The sequence below is a fragment of the Panthera onca genome, chromosome F2 (genome assembly GCF_046562875.1).
Source record: "Panthera onca isolate mPanOnc1 chromosome F2, mPanOnc1 haplotype 2, whole genome shotgun sequence".
NCBI lineage: Eukaryota > Metazoa > Chordata > Mammalia > Carnivora > Felidae > Panthera > Panthera onca.
The window spans coordinates 53,609,872-53,629,189 of record NC_138356.1 but is presented as its reverse complement, the minus strand read 5'-3'; the positions used below and the strand labels follow the sequence as shown (position 1 = coordinate 53,629,189).

Below are 19,318 nucleotides of genomic sequence, written 5' to 3'. Positions count from 1 at the left end.
CATTACTTACATTCAACACCCAATGGTCATCACAAGTGCCCTCCTTAATCCCTATCACCCATTTAACCCATCTCCCTACCTGCCTCCCCTCCAGTTAACCCTCAGTTTGTTCTCTATAGTTAAGAGTCTGTTTTATGGCTTGCCTCTCTCTTTCTTCCCCCATGTTCACCTTTTTTGTTTCTTAAATTCCAAATGTGAGTGAAATCATATATTTGTCTTTGACTGACCTATTTCACCTAGTATAACACACTCTAGCTCCATCCTCATTGTTGCAAATGGCAAGATTTCATTCTTTATTATGGCTAATATGGCTTTAATATAGCTAATATGGTGTTATATACACCACGTGTTTTTTATCCATTCATCAGTCAGTGGACATTTGGGCTCTTACCATAATTTAGCTATTGTTGATAATGCTACTATAAACATTGGGGTGCATATATCCTTTTGACTCAGTATTTTTTTCCAGTTTATTCTCTTTAAAACACAGTGTTTTAATTCCTTCTTACACAAGACAGTTTTCTGATTTTAATATGCTCCATACTGATTAACATCTAAAAATCACTTGTCTACCTCCTAAAGCACTGCAAAATGTGGCTTGTCTTTTATGAGGTGTATTAAATGTGTCTTCCATTTCTTTGGGCTGTTTATGTTAAATCAGTGATTACTTCTGTGAAGGGATCATTCTGAAAACAACCAGTTCAGACTGACTGTTACATTAACATAAAAAAGTCACTCTGAACTGTTACATTAACATATAATTTTTTTTTAATTTTTTTTAAACATTTATTTATTTTTGAGACAGAGAGAGACAGAGCATGAACGGGGGAGGGGCAGAGAGAGAGGGAGACACAGAATCGGAAACAGGCTCCAGGCTCTGAGCCGTCAGCACAGAGCCGGATGCGGGGCTCGAACTCACGGACCGCGAGATCATGACCTGAGCCGATGTCAGCCGCTTAACAAACTGAGCCACCCAGGTGCCCCTAATTTTTTTTTTTTAATTTTAGCAAGATGTAATGTAATCCTTTTAAGATGGGAAAGCATTAAAGTTGAATTTTATTTGTTACAAGTGTGCTTAAGTAATATGATGACTATATTTTACTAGAGGCTGATATTATCACCAAATTATATACGCTAAGCTCTTACATACTGTGTAAACTATGAAATGAAAACCTTTTCTATATAATTCTTAGGTCAAAAGAAACAAAAGTATAGACATAAGATAAAAAATATATAAGATGTATGGTATTCAAGGTGGGTGTGAATCAATATGCAAATCCAAACCTTGCAAGAGGTGTCTATTCATCTTTATCTTTTACCACCACAGATTCACAAAATCCACCTAACCTTTTTATATTTGGCTCATTATAGATACTAACTATACCTGAAACTACATCAGCAAAAGAACTGAAACTTCTATATTACCTATTATACATCGCCTGTGTCTTTATCTTACCTCCCTCTCCTAGAATCTGTCATACAGCACACATTAAAAAAGAAGCAAATATAGTTACTCATTAGCTCAGCTCTGCCCTCCCTGGCTTTCAGAGAAAAAAAATTATTCCCAATTGGTTTCTCTAGGGAAAAAAGTATTTTAATAAATCATATCCCAAAGTGTGTTTTGTGGGATGGTAATAGATATTAAAGGAAAGGGTTCTATAGCCAAACTGGTTATTAGGGGTCATTTTATTCATTGCAGAATTTTTTTCAGACTTTAAGTTGCTATAATATGCTCATTATAATCTCTCTAGCAGGAATGAGTTATTGCATAAAAAGTTCCATCATTAATGTGACTGGAGAACCTATTTTAAAAGAAATCATCTTTTCACCTAAACAGCAAGTGGCACATCTTGGAAAACACTGCTTGGACTCTTAGAGCACATCAGTTATAAACTTCTCAAAATTCAAACACAGGTTTTACAGGGAAACAGCCCCTCTCCCTATTATTAATACATATTCATCTTACAAGCAAACTGTTAAAACAGGTTCTAAACTTACATGTGTGGATTTGAAAAAATGATCCCTAGAAAACACTGGATTTATGAAGAATGATTTTTTTAAAGAAAAATTATGAAACCAAACTCAGTTTTATACAAAGAGTGCAAGGGGAAAAAAAAAGCCTTCTCAAGTGACCTGCTTTAAAACAATAAATTGAATCACTCTAAACTCTTTAAAGTTTTCTCTGTGAACCAGTTCTTAAACACATTCTTCTTTTTCCTCAAGTGAGTTACTATCTCCTCACTACTAGACATCCCAACAGGAGGCATGTTTCCTTTAGAGATAAAGCTAATACAATGCTCAAACACATTTTTTTTTCAGTTGTTCCAGAATCAGTGCATTTTAGGAGTAAGATTTTTTTTTAATAACCATTAATCTATGATTAGGTTTTCCTATGTTTGGAAGAAACTTTTAGCCAGCAGTAGGAATGCCTAAAGGAAATGGACACTAATTACCTTTTTTTTTATTCAGTTAACATTTGATGATTGTACTTTTACTTATTATTGGCCTATATACTGGGATGAGGATGAAAAGACAAGCCACAGACTGGAAGAAAATCTTTGCAAAACCTGTACCTGATAAAGAACTGATGTACAAAATATATAAAGAACATTTAGAACTCAACAATTAGAAACCAACAACCCAATTAGAAAGTGGACAAAGATCTAAACAGGAATCTCACTAAAGAAAATATACGGATGGCAAATAAGCATATGAGAAGATGCTCAATCTCATATGTCATTAAGGAATTACAAATTAAAACAATGAGAGACCACTATACAATGATTAGAATGATTGAAATCCAAAACATTGACAAAACCCAATACTGGCAAGAATATGGAGCAATAGGAATTCTCATTCATTTCTGGTGGAAATGCAAAATGGTACAGTCACTTTGGAAATTTGACAGTTCCTTACAAAGCTAAACATAGTCTTACCATAGGATCAAGCATTTATCCAAATGAGTATTTATCCAAATGAGTCAAAAGCTTATGTTCATACAAAAACCTGCACACGAATGTTTATGTTTCATTTATAATTGCCAAAACTTATAAGCAATCAAGATGTCCTTCAATAGGCGAATGGATAAGCAAACCCATGGTACATCCGCAGTAGGGAGTATTATTCAGCAATAAATAGAAGTGAGCTAACAAGTCATTAAAAGAAGTGGAGTGATCTTAAATTTACATTGCTAAGTGAAAGAAGCCAATCTGAAAAGGTTACTTACTTAGGTTACTTACTATATGATCTCAACTAGAAGACATTCTGGAAAAGGCAACTCTAGGGACTACTAAAAGATCAGTGGTTGCCAGAGCTTTGGAAAGAGAAATAGAAGAATAAATAGGTGGAAAACAGGATATTTAGACCAATGAAACTATTATGTATAATACTGCAATGGTGAATATATGCCATTATTCATGTTTCAAAACTCATAGAACTATACAACACAAAGAATGAACCCTAATGTAAATTAGGAACTTCAGTTAAAAATAATGTATCAATATTGGCCCATCAGTTACAGCAGATGTATCACTGTTATGCAAGAGGTTTCTAATAGGGGGAACTGTATACAGGATAGAGGGGGGAGAAGAGGTATATGGGAATTCCTTGTACTTTCTGTTCAAATTTTTTGTAAACCAAAAATTGTTCTAAAAAGTAAAATTGATTAAAGTTTGAAGACCACCAACTTGTAACATTACATTATGGCAAGGACCAGTATTTATGGCCCTTAAAAAAAAAAAAAAAAAAAGGACACATTCAGAGTTGAAGACATAAACCTTTGTGGGAGACAAAGATAGTTTATGCCACAGGATGGTTATATTATAATACACTATTTATTTTTTACACCATTTTCTATACAGAAGACTCTTCTTGAATGGACCATGAACATAACTTTGATACTGATTCCTCTATTTTAATATAGACTGTAAAACTTCTTTTAAGTTACCTTTTGTTCCAAGTTTCTTTTCAATCACTTCAAATCTAAAAATGATGGGAAATGTTTTGGGGGTTTGTTAAGATTAAAGCACCCTTTGCCCCCTTTTAAGAGGCCTCCGACTGGTACTTTAATTCTAAGGGAATGTACCCACCAGTTCTGGGATGTCTGCCCTGGGAGGTTAGCTAGTGGTTGACTTCTTACTATACATACTCAATCAGTCAATGATTGGCCAGAAAATTTCACATTATTTTGTACCACTTGAAAGCAAAAAAGGAGGGGAAAAATTCCCCAAATTGCTGTTTTCAAGTGTCCAAGTGCAATTTCAAGTAACAATTGAGTTTGACCAGTTTAGTACAACCCTGAAGCTCAAGCTGACTCCAAACTTGTCTTTAATCAAGTTAACCACAGCATGCAGCCAGTAAAGGAGGCATTTGCCATTATGTCCCTCCTTATCAATACAAAACCCTACTCAATTATTTAACTTCTCACAGCACCCTTAGCAGCCCCAGACTTCCTCTTTTGCACCTCCCAACCCATTGCAATCTAAGTGATTATATAAATGTATTTCTTTTTTTTTTAATGTTTTTATTTATTTTTGAGAGAGAGAGAGAGCGTGTGCGAGCAGGGGAGGGACACAGAGAGAGAAGGAGACACAGAATCCTAAGACAGGCTCCAGGCTCTGAGCTGTCAGCCAGAGCCTGATGTGGTGCTTGAACTCACCAACTGTGAGATCATGACCTGAGCAAAGTCAGACGCTTGACTGACTGAGCCACCCAGGTGCCCTTATAATTCTATTTCTTAGGACGGTAGGTCATGAGAACAGAATTTAAAAATGAGAACTTTTTTCAGAATACATGGAGTTATTTTAAGGTGTGTTTTTCAGCAGATAGTGAAAAGGACAAACCAGAAACTTGACTAGGTAAGAGCTTTGTTCCAAGAATTCAAATCCTGAAGAAGCTTATTTTGATATTTAAGGAATGTTGACAGCATCTCTTAGTGACACAGAATTCACTCAAATTTCCCTTTTGCCACGGGTTTGAGGTTGAGCCTCTAGTGGCATTGAGATTTGTAATATGAAACTTCTTTTAAATGAAAATTCTTTATTTTTTCCTAGAGGAGATGGTAAAGAGTTCCCCATAAGCCTCTTATAAAAGAGCCATTGGAAGAAGGAGGAAAGGAAGTAACTAATGGGGGTAAATCCATTTAAAAAGAGGTAATGAGGGGTGCCTGAGGGGCTCAGTTGGTTAAGTATCTGACTCTTGATTTCAACTCAGTCATGATCTCACAGCTTGAGAGGTGGAACCCTGCGATGGGCTCTGTGTTCAAAGACATAAAAAAAAAAAAAAAAAAAAAAAAAAAAAAAAAAAAAAAAGGTAGTGAATAATCAGTGTGAGAACATTAAGATGTGAAATAAGGACTCTGGATTTCTATGTATTTTTAATACAGCTTTTGTAGATTACTCCACGTATCATATAATTCATCCATTTAAGGTGTACAATTCAATGTTTTTTAGTTTTTAGCATTTTCACAGTTTTGTTCAACCATCACCACACTCTAGAATACTTTCATCCTCACTAAAAAAGCCCCATATCCTTTACAGATCAGTCTTCATTCCCCACCCGCACCTGCCCCATCTAAGTCCACTTTCTGTCTCTGTAAATTTGCTTACTCTGCACATTTTATATGAATGGAATCATACAGCATGTGGCCTTTTGTGACTGGTTTCCTTCACTTAGCATAACGTTTTCAAAGCTCATTCATGTAGTAGCATGTATTAGTACTTAATTTCATTTTATTGATGAATAATATTGCATGTTATAAATATCACATTTTATTTATTATTTCATAAGTTGATGGACATTTGGGTTATTTTAGTTTTTTGGCTATTTGAATAATGCTTCTTGGAACATTTTTATGCATGTTTTTGTGGGGGCATATGCTTTAATTTTTCTTGGGTTAGATACTTAAAATTGGAATCACTACATCATATACTAATTCTGTGTTTAACTTTTTAAGGGACTGCTACATTGTTTTCCAAAGGAGCTGCACCATTTTACATTTTCTGCCATCAATGTATGAAAGCTCCAGTTTCTCCAAATTAAATCTCTCTCATAAATTAGCTTTCTCAAGAGCAAATGTATTAATGTATTCATGCATGTTTTCATATAGGCCTACAAAGTAAAGAATTTGGAAGAAAAAGGCCAAGGTTTTAATAATAGTTATCTCTAGAAATCATGATTGCACGTGAGTTTTTTCCTCATTTTTTTTTTTTTGCTTATTTATAACTATCTTTGTAAAAACAATAAGCATATATAGCTTTTTTGTTTTAGAGAAAAAACATGATCATCTTGCTAGTAGGACCCATAGTACTCATTCTCAGTCTGGTTGATCATTAGAAACACCAGAAGAGCTTTAAAAAAAACAAAAACAAAAACAAAAAACAATGTCTTAGAGCATCTGGGTGGCTCATTTGGTTAAGTGTCTGACTCTTGATTTCAGCTCAGATCATGATCTCACAGGTCATGTGTTTGAGCCCTCCATCAGGCTCAGCGCTGACAGTGAAAAGACTGCTTGGGATCCTCTCTCTCCCTCTCTCTCTCTGCCCCTCCCCCACTCATGCTCTCTCTCTCTCTCTCTCTCTCTCTCTCTCTCTCTCTCTCTTTCTCTCTCTCTCTCTCTCTCTCTCAAAAATAAATGAATAAACTTCAAAAAATTAAGAAACACTACCAATGTCTTGACCATCCTTCCTTAGAAATTCATATTCAGTTGATTTGGGAATGTTCTAATGTGCAAGCAGATTAAGAACTATACCCTATACCTTCAGATCCACACTGTCTTATTTCTTGAGTTTTACTGAAGGGGAAAAAAAGAAAACCTTACAGACTGGCAGTCTCCTGGTGTGAGTTTAGTCCAGGCCATTTTATTTATGGTTTGCAAGGTATTATCTTTACTGGGTTACGTCTGGAGAGGCTTCCTTAGTATCAAGAGGCTACTTCAAGAAACATGTGAAGAGGTGTCCCAAACTTTCTTCTGGCAAGTGTCATGGGAAGATCAGAAACTTAATGTTGAAATGAAACCATCTGGCACTTAAGGAGTTTTATACCTATAGTAAGGTACAGTTTTAAGCCCTCTTCAAAATAAAGCTGTCTTTGACTTCATGGATAATAATATTTAGACAATGATTTGTCATGCAGTCCTTTGCTGCATGGTAATGAGAGATGTACAGAAGCAGTCTGGGGATGGGAGAGAGAAGATGGAAGTAACTCCATAAGAATATGCATCACTGAATGTTCTACATCTGTTGTCTTTTTTTTTTTACATAGAATAGGTGATTAGAGAGAAACTGGGTCCATTAAAATTCTTGATTCTGGTGTCTACTGTAAGTAACATGCTTCTTGAATGAAGAACAAAGGAGTCAGTTTCATGACTGAGTAATGGGGTATTGTGACTTTATGTGTCTGGTATCTTCAAAACTAAGGATTTTTGATGTTCCCTTCAGAAGGATCTACTCCTGAAGCACCTGAAGGCTTTTAACTTAAAAAATTGGAAGCATACATTCCTTGATAAATCTTACTCTTGGTTTCTGTCTAAGCTCTATCTGGTGGGGTGAAAAGAGAGGGTAAAGAGAATGGTTGTCTTTTTCTATGACAAGGGGGAAATGTGCTGCTGAATTTAAGCAGCGCTTTTCACAAATGTCAGTTAGTTTTGGAAGAATTATTTTTATCCACAAACCAATTTTCATGAGTTTTAACTATGTACAAAGTACATGGTAATTCTGTTGATAAAGCCAATAATGAGTGACATTATTCAAGCCTTCAAATTCATATGATCCAGAAGAAAAAATATAACTCCTCAAGAGATTATTAAACAAAGTAGAATATGAAAATTTTCATAGCAATTATATATAATAGTTCTTTAAGATTTCTAAGAATAAAGACAGAACTTTTGGAAGTGGAAGATGTTCAATGTTTTTCTAGCATAGTCTCAATGCTAAATTTCCCCCCACCATCTGGAAAGTGGTACTAACTTTCAAATGAATCTACAATCCCTTCACATTCTATTGAAAGACTTTTTGTTTATCCTTTTCTCTCACTGCACTAGGTATCATTATTATTTCTATGTAATAAGTGAGAAGTGTTTTGTTTTTTTAGTTTTCTGGCTCCTGCTAAAAATAGCCAAATTACCTGTAAATTTAGAATGTTAATTTGTAATCACATAGAACATTCATATCAAAGAAGATGCAGGATTCTTCTCCTTATTAACTTTGGAAGTTCAAACTTTTTAATGTTTAAACACTATAATAATTCCAATTATTTATCAAACTCTTTCACTTTGTTTCTTCTCGTGTATTTATCTTGTTGTAAGTGTATTAGCTCATTTAACATTCAAAGACATCCTATATGTAATTTTCTAGATTCATTTTCATCATAATTCCTGAAAATGCAGATACTATTTTGTTTATATCAATGTGTTTTTTAAATTATAAAAAACGATGTTAAAAAAAAAACTGGTAAGTGGCTGTTTCATCTACTGTATTGGCTGAGTTTAGTCCCATCCTCAATTCACTCTTTTAAAGATATCTCTTGTAAGTTTGTAATTTATACATTCTAGTTCTTTTCTTCTAGTAGTTAACTATTAAATAGTAATACATACTTAACCAAATAGGTTTTGAGGTGAATCACTAATTCTATCCTTCTCTTGAAATAAGACAAGGATCTTAAAATGTTTTCTACCATCCCACATAACATATGTTTGTTATTTCTATTTTATTTTTTAAAATGTTTATGTGTTTTTGAGAGAGAGACAAAGAGAGAAAGAAAGAGAGAGAGGAAACACAAGTGAAGGAGGGGCAGAGAGAGAGGGAGTGAGAGAATCCCAAGCAGGCTCCACACTGTCATTGCAGAACCTGATGAGGAGCTTGATCTCACAAACTGCTAGATCACGACCTCAGCCACAAATCACAAGTTGGATGCTTCACCGACTGAGCCACCCAGGTAACCCTGTTTTTAGTTTATTTTAATGTTGTACATGCACACACACACACACACACACTTTATTTCTTATTTTTAAAATTTTTAAAATATTTATTCATTTATTTTGAGAGAGAGAGAGAGAGAGAGAGAGAGAGAGAGAGAGAGAATCCCAAGCAGGCTCCACACTCAGCACAGAGCCCAACATGGGACTCAATCTCATGACCTGAGCTGAAACCAAAAATTGGATGCTCAACCAACTGAGCCACCCAGGTGCCCCTATTTTATTTTTTAAGTAATCTCTACACTCAATGTGAGGTTCAAACTCACAACCCGGAGATCAAGGGTCACATGCTCTACCAACTGAGCCAGCTAGGTGCCCACCCCACCATACACACTTTAAACATCTAAACCTAGATTTATCAACGTGCTTTGAGTTTTTGTTTGCTTATCATTGGTTATTTCACCACACCATTTCCTTCTAAATTCAATTTCCTTCTTGCTGAAATATATTTTTGGTAATATTTTAGTAAGGATCTGTAAATATAACCTGTCTCAGCCTTTGTAATATTAAAATGTTTTTCTTCTTAATTTAAAAATTCTAGTCTTTGACGTTCTAAAGTTTCACCATACTGTGTCCAAGAATGGATTTTTTTGGTTACCCTACTCAGAACTATCTGCTCCTTGAGTACAAAGATTCATGGTTTCTTTCATTTTCAGATTGCTTCTCTCCCAATCTCTTATTCTGGAGAGAATATCTATTAGATTTATTAGACATGTGTCAGGGAGTCTCATTTCATACTCCTGTGCGCTTTTTAAATTTGTAACACAACTTATTTATCAATGAGCTCATAATTAGTTAATTGAGGAATACCATGCATATGGTATATTAGGTGCCGTGTTACTTAACTCCATATTTATTTATATATATATAAATCTATCCCTCTGCACTTAGATGAATTTTCAGATCTGTCTTCAAATTTACCAATTTCCTCTTTATCCATGTTTAGTACATCCAATAGTTCATATACTGAGCTTTTCCCTTCAATTATTACATTTTTCATTTCTAAGATTTCCACTTTACTCTTTTTCAAAACTGCTTCTCTTTTAGGAGATACTGCCCTTATAATTTTTATTTTTTCCTTGTCTATATGTATAAACATTTGAAGCAAATTTATTTTCACACTGTTTGCATTTTCTATTGCTTTTAACATGTGAATTCTCCTGTTTGTTGAGACTCCTGGATCACATGGAAATCTGTTTCCTTGAGTGCTTCAAATTTTAGTCAGAATCTGTGTTCAGATTAAATTGTTTTCAAAGGACGTGTCATGATTCAGGGTTGTGAAATCATTATTGTGGGTAGTTTTATGTCTGCCTCTGCCAGTCCCATGATCTCTCAACCAGTTTTTACAATAATTTCATAACTTAATATTATTTTACCAAGTGTAATATGTGAATTCAACCCTCTATCCCCACATAGTATCAGTTTAGATTTCTCCCAGATGATTAGTTTTCAACCATGACCTAGGACAGGCAGACCATTTTTTTTTTGACAAATTCCCAGTCCAGTGGAAAGAACTTGTCTAGTCCCTTCCAGGTCCTTGGTTTTATGCTGAGAGTGCACCTATAGCCTTCCATGCCCCCAGGTCAGCAAACTTAAATTCTGTCTTCTTTCCCAACTCTCTATGCTCAAATTAAAACCTCAGTGACTTAGAACATCCAGGGCCAGTAGCCTCATGGCCCGTCTGGCTTTAGCTTCCATTCATTGCTTGGGCTTCAGATTACCTCTATTTCTGGCACCATGTGGGTGTTTTTGTTTGTTTTGTTTTGTTTTTCAAGCTGAAATATGGATATGCATGGTTTTGTGGTTGCTATATTCTATTCGGTAGTACTACCTGGAGCAACAGGAGGGGAGGCCGGTCAGCCATAACAACCAGAGAAACGCAGTTTCATCTATGTGGTACCACATAGGTAATTTGACTGCCTCCATACCTTCTGTTTACCTACATTTTTACATTAAATAAACCAACAGGTCCCATAGGCTGTCCAAAAAATGCAGTTTGAGTCCTGTTGCTCTTGCTCTGTCTTCACATGTCATGGTTGACAGAGATGGCAAACTTCTAGAGGACAAGCACTGCACCACATGCAGATATGCACGAGCATCACAGGAAAACTGAAATAAGAACAAACTTAGAGTAGTGTGCATAGTATTTCTGAGGGTCCTATTTGCAAGGAAAAACATTTTTTCCTAAGTTGGCAGCTTTCTTATTCACAACTGTATTTCATAAATTCAGACTCAAAATGCAGCCCTCTTTTTGGTTTGGCAGTGGTAATTGGTGTCTTCATATTATTTCTCTGCTTCTTTAGAATAAACAAGAAGTTTTGCTCCTGCGTTTGCCTGTTGTGACAAAATCTCAAGAAACTGGAGTGTCACTGGGCACTAGCCACGGTCATTTGGCCCAATACTTGGTCATATGTTATCCTGAAATATATCGTGAAATATAATAAAGAGAATTTTTTTGTGTATGTGGGTAGGAGGGGTAAAATTATGAACTATAAAACCAGAGTGACAGGAAGGTGCTAGGAGAAATGTTCAAAACATTGGTGTGATTTATGAACATATGGCAAACAGATGTGGTGGAGTAATAGGGACCCCCATCTCCTCTTATAAATTTGGATCACATTTGTGTCCTTCCCGCATCAACCTAGCCTCAGGTTCATAATATGCTTTATTAAAATTCTCTGCAGGGCATATGGATGATTAATAATTGTTGATGACAGAAATTTGGTTTTGGTAAGCTGCACAGTGAAAGATAAATACAACGAGGCTATTTTAACCTCTGTATATTAAGCTTATTAGAGTAAGTCTTCTCCGTAAGATGGTCTGTGTTGAGATTGTGTGTGATTTATGGAAATGTCACCAGTGACCCTGGTTCTGGAAAAATTCTTAAAATCTCTTTTGTTGTTCTCATCATTTGAGTTTCAGTTGTCACCAGGGAAAATCATTTTTGGAAAAAAAACATAATCAAGAGTGGTTAAAATAGCCTTCAAATAAAATAAATATTGGGTAGCTATCTAGGAATAAAAATACAAAGATAGCCTTGAGATGGATATTAGAAATAGAAATTTATTTGTAACAAGTTCTGAATGTGGTGCGGAAGAGAAGCAAATGGATAGGGAAACACTGGAATATTGGCTTTTGATTCTTTGCCCACCACTAACATGTCTGGAACATTTGGATAAGCCTTTTAATTCTTTCTACCTTTGTTAAGAGAACAAGTGTTCTACAATTAGTGTCTGTAATACAGCTTGAAAAAAAAATTTAATAAAACAAAAATTTTAACAACCATCTATCTGGCAAGAAATCCAAACAAGTACAAATGTGTTTCTAGTGAGGAACTCATTTTCCCTTTATCCTTCTCAAGTACTCAAATTCACTTGTTTAGAAGCAACTACTACTAGTTGGAAATTATTAAGAAAAGGTCTTAATATTATAAGCCAATCTTTCAAATAGGAGCATTGAAATTTACAACAAATTGCATTTAGTAACCTGTACCATTCACCATGAGGTAATGGTCATTTGTAAAGCTGGAAATTATAGCAAGATCATATAATTCCCACTTCACTCAAGTGATATTTTGGGAAAATTTTTAAAAGGATAAAGGAAAAAAATCTGAAAATAATGAGAATAATGCTGGAGGTCTGATGATTACTGATTTGTTGAATTTTGCTTTGCCTGGGACTTTGATAGGCAGAACTATAAGATCATGCAGCCCAAACACTCGAGTTGCAGTTTCACAAACCCACATTTTTCCCATCCAATAGTATGGCTGGCAGTTGTCTGGAAGTTGAAAGGAATGATTGCTGGATCAGGGCCTCCTACAAAGTGTTACAGGAATCAGCATGGGGCAAGTCTGTGCTTAGTGTGTGGGGTTAAAATAGAAAAAGAATAGACAACCCCCATGCTTTTCTTCATACCCTCATTTTTCATTCAATTAGGGAAAATTATAAAAACAGTAACAAAAATGAAAACACACATGGTAACAATATCCTAATGTGTTTGAGAAATAATGCAGAAGATGGACTTAACCACCTCAAAAATTTTTGGGAAACTATTCAGGGGTCTAAATGGAAGTCTGGTATTTTGATTACCTAGACAACTTTCCTTCAGTTCTGTTCACATCATCAGCTTCCCTCTCACCTCTATCAGGAATGACTAATACCTCAGTTTTATACTTGTTTCTTAGAGAATGTATAAAAGAGCTTCCCGGAAAAAAAAAAAAAAATGTTAGTGCTGTTGCATTTTTTTGCATCTTTAGTGTGCTTTGTCCTCAGTCTGAAACTGGGTTAAGACACTTAAACTCAAATAACTGGCAGGTCTCTTGATTCTTTTTTAAACTGAAGTGCCTTGGTGGTTGACAATTGAAGAATGATTTACAATTTCTGGAGTCCTTTGTGGGTTTGGTTTTTAAGACAAATTCTTAATATTCAAGCTCCTTGGAAGTTGGAACTTCAATAATAGCTAGTCATTTCTAAAATGTGGAATTTGTCCAGTTTTGAGTAAATAACAAACTGATATGTTTTCAAAAATGTAAATTATCACATTCAATTGTCTTGGGAAGCAACAGAGAAGCAGTAGCATTTTCCTCCAAATTGTAAAATAATTTGATATTAGAACATTTAAAACTAAAGAGAGCAGATTTTCCTGTGCAGATGTCAGAGGCCTGATATAGTTCTCATTCACTGTAGTGTGGCCCTCCAAGGACACGTAAATCTCCATGTCTTATCAGCTCAAATCTTGAGAATGTGGGACGGAGCTATATTATGTTGTGCATCTTTTCAGAAAAAAAGCTAATGTTATGTTAGCTAAGACTTTCAAAAATAAACTCAAATATTCTGGTATCCCATCAGTATAATAGTTTTGAATTACCCTAGCAATGGGACCAGCCCAACTCTTGACTACTCTTAGCTAATGTGAACACAATACTGCCTGCAACTTTTTGTCTTTCTTAAAACTGGTCAGTAAGCACTGAAGATGTGTGTAAGCTGAAATAATATTTTAATTAATGAGAAGAGGCAACCAGATAGCTAAGAACTTGAAAATTAGTTTGTATTTCATCTGATCTATTCTTATCACCTATAACATTGCTAAATACAGCCTCCACTCATCCTTTCACTGATTGTACAAATAATTATTTAGCACCCTTTACATATGTATTAAGCATGGGGCACCTGGGTGGCTCAGTCAGTTAAGCGTCCAACTCTTGATTTCAGCTCAGGTCATGATCTCACGGTTTGGTTCACGGGTTCCAACCCTGCATCAGTTCTGTACTGACAGTGGGGAGCCTGCTTGGGATCTCCCTCTCTCTCTCTGCTCTTCCCCTGCTCGTGTTCTCTCTCTCTCTCTTTCACTCAAATAGATACACTTAAAAAATTTTAAAGGGAACCAATTAGAATCCCCTTGGGAAAAATAAGTAAATGAAACAGCAACAAAAACCATGGTCTCTGACTTTCAGGAACTCATATTAAGGGAAACAGAAATATAGCTACCTAATAAAAATCCTACACAATATGACTGCCATAATAGAGGTAGGTACAAAATTCTATACAAATGCAGAAAAAGGAAGGACTTGGAACTTCCAGACAAGCTAGAAAGAAGTCCCATAAACTGTGTCTCATGTTGGTGTTTTCCAGATGCGAGAAAAGGATGATTCCCTAGAGAGGGCTATGAACAAGAATACAGAGCTGTGAACAGGAATATTTGGGAACAGATATTGGTAAGGATGCTTGGGTCCACTTTACAGAGTAACCTCTATATCATATTAAGAAATTTACTATATTCGCTATAATTAATGAAGAGTTTTCTGAAGATTTACAAGTAGACGGATGGACATGGTCATATTTGGGTTTATATAAACCACACAAAACTATAAAAAATGAATTCTGGGGAATAAGACCCTAGTGAGGAAGAACAAACAGGAGGCTATTGAGAAGATGGTAACATGAACAAAGACAACTGCAGGAGGTGAGGGATCAAGAGGAAGGGGATAGAAATTAAGTTCCTCAGCCCCATGGCATGACTGTATAGGTTCATCCCTGTGTCATTCCATGCCCCTCCCCCAGCAAACTCTCTCTCTAAACTGTTCCCACATTCTACAGATTTCCCACTTACCTCCTTTAAAACTTATGACATACTTCAGATATACAAAAGCTGTAAGGACTAACCTAATAAACACCTGTGAACCCACTGCCCTGTTTGGAAGCAAAACATGAATACGAATGAAGGCTTCTTTGTGACCCTCCATATTGGCACACGTAGCTTTCATTTATTGACTTTTATTGCTTAGTAATGTTCTATTGTAAAAACAAAGATTTATTTATCCACCTTTTATATATGTCACTTTCTTTTCTCATATGGGATTTTTTTTAGGTATAAACATAGAAGCAGAATCCTGTCAGATTGTGCATTTTCAACTTCATTAGATATTGCCACATTGTTCTCAAAACAAAAAAGGAAATTTAATTAAATTTAAAAATCAATAAAACCACTCGGTGTTCCATAATTTCACCAATACTCAATATTGTCAGACTTTTAAACTGTTGGTGGATTGCATCAGGCCTTTTAAGCCACTGAGGATTTTTTGGCTTTTACTTTAAATGAGATGAGAAACCACCAGAGGATTTTGAATAGAAGGACAGTATGATCTGATTAAGGATCATTCTGGCCATGGGGTTGAGACTAGACTAAAGGGACAGAACCAGTTAGACCAGTTAAGTGGCTGTTGCAATAACCTATTCAAAATATGATGGAAGACTAAACTCAAGTGATAGAGGTGGAAGAGTGAAAATTATTAACATGTCTAGACTCTAGATATGTTTAGAAGGTGATATTTTGAAAATAAAAACAATGGATTTGCTATTGAATTGCAGGCAGAGTGTGTGAGAGACTCCCAAGGTTTTGGAACAGTAACTGAAAGAAGTCAGTTGCTGTTTACAAAAGATGGGGAGGAATGCAGGAGGAGCAGATCAGGAGAAAAGATCAGGAGTCAGCTTTTGGGCTTGATATGTTTGAGAAGAGTATCAGATACCTAACTGAAAATAGGTTGTCTAGAATGAATATGATAGTTTAGAACTAGGGTATAAATTTTGGAATCGTTATCGTATAGATAGTATCTAAAGTCTTGAGACTGGAAGTGGTCAATCACCAAAACAGTAGTATAGTCAGAGAGGTAAAAAGGTCCATGGACTGAGCCCCATATTTAGTGGGAGTTAAGGAGAAACCAGTAAGGAAAACAGAAACGGAGGAAAACCAAGACAGTGGCTGTGCCAGAAGTCAAGATGTGTCCCCTGCTGCTGACAGACTAAGACTATTGAGAACTGAAATTTGATCATTAGATTTAGCAACATGAAAGTCATTACTGATTTCTCAACAGCAATTTTGGTGGAGTGGCAGGGGTGAAAACCCAAGTAAAGGATCTTAAAGAGGACAAAGGAGAGGAATTAATCATTCTTTACATGATTTTTGCTATAAAAGGGAGTAGGGAAACAGGGCTAAAGCTGGATGGTAGATTGGGGTCAAGAGAGGATTTTCGTAATACTGGAACAGTATTAGCATATTTATATGCTTATGGGAATGATGCTAAAAAGAAATGAAGAATTATGATGCAATAGAGAGAAGAGACAAATTCTGGAATGATGTCCTTGAGTAGTTGACGGGAGATGGGACTATTGGATTAGTAAAGAGAGTATAAACACTTCACGAGTTGTGACCAAAAGGAAGGCAGAGTAAATGGGCAAGGATACTGAGGACTGAAAGATGGAAGTGGTAGTGAGAAAGCAAAGAGTTGGTGGTTTCTCTGTGAAATAGGAAGTAAGCATCACCCGAGAGTGTGAAAGAAGGACAAGTGTTAGAAGTTCTAATAGAGAGGGGCACATGGGTGGCTCAGTCAGTTAAGCATCCAACTTTGGCTCAGGTCATAACCCCATAGTTCATGGGTTTGAGCCTCGTGTCAGGCTGTGCTGACAGCTCAGAGCCTGGAGCCTGCTTTGGATTCTGTCTCTCTCTCTCTCTCTCTGCCCCTCCCTTGCTTGCACTCTGTCTCTCTCTCTGTCTCTCAAAAATAAATAAACATTAAAAAATTAAAAAAAAATGTTCTATGCAAAAGCGATCTAGGAGAAAGAAACTGGGAATTGTTCTTTTTGATTTTAATCTGTCTTGGATCATTTCACTGAACTGGTCAAGTTCTTCCCCAGATTGAGTCCCTTTAAACAAGATCTTGTCATTCTGCTCAAACCCTTCCAATAGCTGTACATCTTGCTCAGAGTATAATTCAAAGTCCCTCATATCTCCTAGCAGGCTCTATACTGCCTGTTCCCATATTGCCTCCTCTAAGTTCACAATTGCTTTTCCCCTCACTCACACCATCAAGGCAGGACAATTGTGTCTTTTGTTCACTACTATATCATCAGCACTTGATGACCAGTGCCTAGTACACAATAGGCACTCTAAATATTTATTCAATAAATGAAGCAACAGCATTTTAAGGATAAATGAAGAAGAATATAAGCAAGGTCATCCAAATTACAGACTTTCTCTAAATGGGTTGGGTTTGTTGGGATGTACAGGTAATCAAGCCTTTTCTTTTTTCTTTTTTCTTTTTTTTTTTTTTTTTTGGTTATAAATTGGGAAAGTCTAGGACCAGACAGGTACTGTGCTGATTTCAACACCACTGAGAGTTGCATATATCTTTCACTCAAAAAACTTAAGAGATGAGAGTTCTGAATACTTTTTGTGCTACAGGTCGAGCTACATAAAGTTGGCAGATCATGTATACTCAGGCATGGGCTAACATCACCTAACCTCATTCAGTGCAACAAACAGTGCCAAAGTGGATAAAACTCTATGAAATGTATTGTTAGTGATGTTGCTGAGTAGTTTTATTTTATTTTATAATGCCCTCATTATAAGACTAACAGCAGAAAATTCTTCATGGAGTCAGAATGAGGAACAGGCTTCCTTTATCATTATTTCATAAACATTGCAAATCATGTTACTGATTCTATTCCTTTCTTTTCCTTGGCTGTTCAGAAATTGAGAGTCAAATGTGTGCCTCCTGTTTTTGTCAAGCACTTGTGAGTGGTAGGTTCATGTCTGCTCCTTCCATTATTAAAAATAACCACATAAATAATTAAATACATAAGTGAATCACACATGACTTGGTGATCCAATTCTGAGTACCTGATGTCTAAAAGGAAAAAAGTAATACCAAAAGAAAGGACCACCTCTCCTTCAGGATGTACACACAATTTCTAAAATGCATTCCAAGTGCTAACCTTACTTCTTGCTTCATCTTGTTTATTCTACCATGGTGCTCTCTTAAAACCAATTTGATCCCCCTATTTAATTTTAATTTCATTTTTCCCTGTTACAGAGGTTCTCCATATACAGGAAAGGGATCTGCAGAGGGATCAAAGCTTCTAGGTTTCTGCAAAGGGATCAAAGCTTAGACAGAAGAAAAGGTAAATCAGATACAGCAGCCATATCCCTTTTTCTACATCAACCTTCACGATGATGGTTTTTCCTTGTTCCTCCAGTGACATTTAGGTTTACACTGGACAATAACCAACATCTAAAAATTTCTCTCTTATGGTGTAGTGGAAGCAGAAAACTTGACCAGACTTTAAATAGCTTATAAAAATAACTGAAAGAGCCTATCCTCCCTCAAACTAGGAAATAAAATGTCACCATGAAACTTTAAACCACAGTTAACACATCATGTTGTCAGTGCCTGGGAGCTAGAAATTATCCAAGTTACTTCCAGTCTTTCCCTTTTATGAAAATTGGTGATATTAGAAGTGCAATAAAACTAATTTTGCCCTGAGGAACAATGCTTGCTTCTCTTGTTGTCACGCTGGAATGATCCACTGGAGAAACAAACCCTGATTAGATCCAGCAGCAATTGATTTCAACCCCATAGGAGGGTTCAGTCTGTCCATACCCTGCTAAGATTGGTGGAAAAGAGCTAAATCGAGCTCTAACTTCAGGAAGCAGCAGAGTCCCCAGAGAAGTCCAAACAGTGGAACTACATAAAACTTCAACCATGCTTAACCTTATGAACATATCATTATCCCCAGAACCACCAGAATGTCCATCTAGATAATTTCAAAGTATTATTTCTAAAGTTGTGGGGATAGAGATCACTAGGTGTGGAATCAAATTATTCATTCTAAATGGAATTTTTAGATTCTCTGAAACACATAGAGAAATACACTGCCAATGAGTTGCAGCTCTCAGGGGTTTATACTGCCTAGATCCAGACACTCTCCCCCAGATTCTCTCCTCAACCCTCATTATTTACCAATCCATTCAGCTAGTTGGCACTTGGGGCATTGCAGAACACTTCCCTTCCTA

General features: G+C 36.0%; 1 long non-coding RNA gene across 2 annotated transcripts in view; it reads left to right on the top strand.

Annotated features, from left to right (window-relative positions):
- Positions 1 to 19,318, top strand: part of LOC132664414 (uncharacterized) — a 115,552-nt gene that overhangs the window by 65,518 nt on the left and 30,716 nt on the right. The window contains exons 3-4 of one of the 2 annotated variants that reach the window (XR_014136615.1): positions 14,602 to 14,684; positions 18,339 to 18,443. This is a non-coding gene — a long non-coding RNA (uncharacterized LOC132664414). Of the gene's footprint in view, positions 1 to 14,601; positions 14,685 to 18,338; positions 18,444 to 19,318 lie in introns of those variants that run through there. The other variant, XR_009603660.3, reaches the window with a different exon arrangement.